General features: G+C 49.3%; 1 pseudogene; it reads left to right on the top strand.

The window, feature by feature from the left end:
• Nucleotides 1-51: 51 nt before the first annotated feature.
• Nucleotides 52-2769, top strand: LOC136550742 (protein SUPPRESSOR OF NPR1-1 CONSTITUTIVE 4-like; annotated as a pseudogene).
• The last annotated feature ends 2042 nt before the right edge of the window (nucleotides 2770-4811 follow it).

Below are 4811 nucleotides of genomic sequence, written 5' to 3'. Positions count from 1 at the left end.
ACACTAGTAATAGTACTAGTGGTTCTTGTTACTCCTTGCTGTAGTCAGTCTGCCAGATTGATGCCGTGTGGGGGCATCAGACAGCTGCCAGCCAACCGGCCGGCCGGCTCCTCTGACCTGAACTGCAATGCGGAGACCGGGCGACCTGGCTGACGCTGACCCCCTCCAGTCAACCTGCTGCCGTGGTTGTCACTCTCTGCTTCCACTTGCCGTTCTTCCACATCCATTGCTTGGCAAGCAGCGACGAGCATCTGCGACCTCCAGGCTAGGACATAGGAGTAGCAGCTCGATCCCCATGTTCCCGTCCCGTCACCGCCCTGCTCACCGTCTCCGTCGTCCTCGTCTTCCTCCTCCCTGCCCCTGGCGTGCACCCTCAGGCGCCCAACCTCTGCAGCACCAAGGCCAATGGCAGGTACGCCTGCGCAGACTGCTCCACCTCTGCTGTCACCTCCAATCGCGGGCCCACCTTCGAGGCCAATCTCCTCCGTTTCCGGACTCCCTCAAGGACATGCCCGCCAGCAACGCGAGCTTCCTGAACGCCACCTTCGCCGCCGCCGCGGGCGACGTGCCGGAGGACACGGTGTACGGCCTCGCCACGTGCCTCGCGGACGCCGAGGCGTCCGATTGCGTCGCCTGCCTCGCCGCCGCGGCCGGCGAGCTGCCCGGGACGCGGTGCGCGAGCCGCAGGGACATGGTGCTCTGGTACCCGCAGTGCCTGGTGCGCTTCGACAACGCCAGCTTCTTCGGCGTGGCGGACAAGTCGAAGGCGCGCTGGTTCGACGTGCCCAACCCCAGCAACTTCTCCGACCCGTCCGGACTCGACGCGGCGCGCGAGAGGCTGAACGGCCGGATGCTTGCGGCGGCGGCCAAGTCGCCGCGCCGGTTCGCGTTCGACGACGAGCCGGTCACCGCCAACGCGACGCTGCACGGGCTGGCGCAGTGCACCGAGGACCTGACCGCCAAGGAGTGCGGGCGCTGCTTGGCGGGGAACGTGGTCCGGGTCGGCGTCTGCTGCGCGGACATGGACGGCGTCCGCATCAACGCGGCCAGCTGCTACCTGCGCTACGAGTTCATGGCCATCGTGCCTGGCACGCCGCCGTCCATGGCACCGCTGGTGGAACCGCCGCCTCCGGAGGCACCGTCAGGAGGTGCGGTGAGCTCCTCGAGGACAAGGAGAAAGACAACAGTCTGTGAGTACCGATCGATCAATCGAGCATCCATTGATGATGAAGCTCCTAGCTTTGCTTTATTTGCTCATCGAATTGACGAGTTCAATTGTAATGTAACTTGTTGATGTCCGGCTCCGGCTCGCACATCGCAGACATAGTAGCAGGCGCGCTGGGTTCGGCGGCGCTGCTGTGCTTCCTTGTTGCCGGAGGTTTCTGGCTATGGAAGAAGCGAAGAAGGGGATCCTCAGACTCAGACAGGAGGAAGAGGATGGAGTCACTGCTGCAGCTGCAGCACCACTACCCACGACGGTACAGCTACGCGCAGGTGAAGCGCATGACCAAGTCCTTCGCCCACAAGCTGGGCCAGGGCGGCAACGGCACGGTGTACAAGGGCAGGCTCCCGGAGCCGGACGGGGCGCGAGGTGGCGGTGAAGATGCTCAAGGAGGCCAAGGTGGACGGCGAGGAGTTCGTGAAACGAGGTGGCCAGCATCAGCCGGACGTCGCACGTCAACGTGGTGACGCTGCTGGGCTTCTGCCTGGAGGGATCGGGATCCAGGTCCAAGAGGTGCCTCGTCTACGAGTTCATGCCCAACGGCTCGCTGGAGAGGTACACCGTCGGCGATGGCGAGGACGGTTGGTGTCTGCGTGGGAGCAGCTGTTCGACGTGGCGGTGGGCATCGCGCGGGGGCTCGAGTACCTCCACCGCGGCTGCAACGACCCACATCGTGCACTTCGACATCAAGCCCCACAACATCCTGCTGGACGGCGGCCTCCGCCCCAAGATCTCCGACTTCGGGCTGGCCAAGCTGTGCCCGCAGAAGGAGAGCACCATCGCCGTGTCCATCGTCGGGGCCAGGGGCACCGCCGGCTACATCGCGCCGGAGGTCTTCTCCAGGCATGCGGGAGCCGCCGTCACCAGCAAGTCCGACGTTACAGCTACGGCATGATGGTGCTGGAGATGGTCGGCGCCACCAGAGGCACGGGCAGTGGTGGCGTGTCTGGTGATGATTCCGGAACGGGAACGGCGAGCACGGCCGCCACCAGGTACTTCCCAGAGTGGCTGTACCAAGATCTGGACCGGTTCTGCGCGGAAGCAGCCTGTGGACCGGACGCGGAGGCCACGGAGGAGGTGGTGAGGAAGCTGGTGATCGTTGGCCTCTGGTGCATCCGCCTCACGCCGCAGGATCGGCCGACGATGAGCAGGGTCGTGGAGATGCTGGAGAAGACAACCACGGCGGACCTGCAGCTGCCGCCGGGGTCCTGAAGGTCTCGATGGCCTCACAAGCCCACAAGATGGCCCACTTGTAATTCATTGAGCTGGGCTCTCGTACTCGGCCCACGACACTTATATTCAGTTTCCCAAATCTGCAAGTTCAGGTGCAATGCAAGTGATAGCCAATGATGTTTGCTGAGTCACTAGCTTAGTTCATTTCCCCCTAAATTAACTAGGTCTATAGTACAGTAGGTTCATGTTGTCTTCAACGTTTCCAATTCTATGTCTAGAAAAAATTCGGAGTCGCTATATTTAAGTGCTTCGATTTTTAGACAATTATCTTATACAACTAAATAAAACAGCAACTCACAAGAGATAATTTATAATTTTTTCTATAGTTACATAATGATGACAAAATAATATGTTTCCTAAACAATAGTAAAAAAAAAACTAGGCGTCAGTTCTACTTTAAATGTATAAGAAGTCGATCATGACTGGAAATTTTTTGCTTTTCACGTGAAGCTAAAATATTTTTCTTCCGAGGAATATTGTTCTTCCAAACCTAGAACATTGTTCTCGTAAACCTATAACATTTTCTAAAGTTAGAACATTGTTCTTGTTATAGTTGGAACATTATGTTTCCTGAAAATAACCTGGAACATTTATTTCTTTTGAAGTTAGAAAATTTCTATCCTGAAACATTTTTGTGAAGATTTGTTCCTTTTTCTCTTTTCTTTGAAAGCTACCATTGTTTTTTATTTATTTTTCTTTTCCCATTTGTTGTTTCTACCTGTAACACCATGCATAATTTCTCATGAAGTTAGAGAACCCCGGATATTTTTATTAGTGAACCTAAAATATTAATTGTTCCCCTAGTAGTAGAATATTTTTTTCATGAACCTTGGACATTATTCTTTTGTATCTAAAATATTTTTCTGTGAATCTAGACATTGTTATCATATATCCTAAACCTAGAATTTAGTAATATTAAGGTATTTCATTCCATGCATGCCCTTGCACTATTAACCACACATAAAAAAAATTAATGGACATATGAAATTGCTGTGTAAGGTAGACAAATTTTCCAAGGTCCAATTAATCTAACAGGCCTTACATGTACTGCGAAATTACCTGCATTCGTGGTAGGGAGAGCACGATCGAGTTTCTAAGAATACGTGATTGACTATATATGGTCAAATACGTACTCCTTGTGGTAGGGAGTACTGTATATCATAACAAAAATACTAGAAAAAAGCGACAACAGGCAGAAGCTATCACGTTTGTTTGCAATGGATCCAGATGCTGATGCTTCATGTAGCTGCGCGTACTGCATCCACAGAAGCTTGCTGCTTAACATCTGTACTCTGGCACTAGCTGCATTGGTGATGGCGAGAGCCTTGGTTTCTAAGAGCGTGCAGGTTTTACATGTGACTGTAGATATATGGCTAGATGACACACATTCAACATTTATATTCATATTCTAAGATGAATATAAATATAGATCTAAATATTCTTAAATATAAATTACTTTTAACCTATGGATAAACAAATTATTTTATACACAAATGGCCATTAGTTGAGCCTAACTCTAGAAGGAGCTAAGGAAAAAAATTATAAGTCTGCTATTGTTTCAATATATCCATGTATTCTTAAGGAATAAATAGCGTTCGGAGCAACTGTAATGGTTCCCACAAAAATCATTTAGTAGGATATATATAAACGGGTACCATTATAAGGTAACATTAATAATAATAAGCTTAGAATTATTAATAGCTACTAAAGAGTTTTTGGATGAATATTATTTTTCTATCTCCAAGCGCGGGTGGTGTCGGAGCTAACTAAGTGCAACAGCGCAACGTCCCTTGTAGGACGATAGACAAAGCTGAGTTGAAAATAAAAGTTTAAAGACCGAAATTCACTTTGATAGCTTTTATGGATGAAACTGAGCCCAAAATGTAAAGTCCGAGGACTAAAACAATCATCTTCATAGTTCTGGAATGAAATTGAGTCTAAAGTAGAGTTTAAGGATTAAAACGGCTGTTTTGAAAGTTCAGGAATGAAACTGGGCCTCGAGTAATAGTTCAAGGACCAAGCGGCTATTCTGCCTTTTAGAAAATAGGAAACCACATTTGAAATTGAAACAAGCTAAAGGAACAGATTTATCCGTTTTGACAGTTGGAGGGTTTCTAGTACCCGGATTCATATGGTGAGGGTCTAAAATCGAACTCTCGTGTAAGTTGAAGGTTGAAAAATACACTTTATCCAAACCTAAAATATGTTATAATACAATTAATAATTAACAATTGCTTCTATAACCAGATAAGGACAAATTTTGATATGTTATAATACAAAGACAAATAACAAATCATAAAAATAATAATTTAATATTACTAGTTGATTGTATAAGAGTGTTGTCTGAAATTATCTT

Source organism: Miscanthus floridulus, chromosome 4, assembly GCF_019320115.1.
Source record: "Miscanthus floridulus cultivar M001 chromosome 4, ASM1932011v1, whole genome shotgun sequence".
Taxonomy (NCBI): domain Eukaryota; kingdom Viridiplantae; phylum Streptophyta; class Magnoliopsida; order Poales; family Poaceae; genus Miscanthus; species Miscanthus floridulus.
This window is presented reverse-complemented; position numbering and strand designations above follow the sequence as displayed.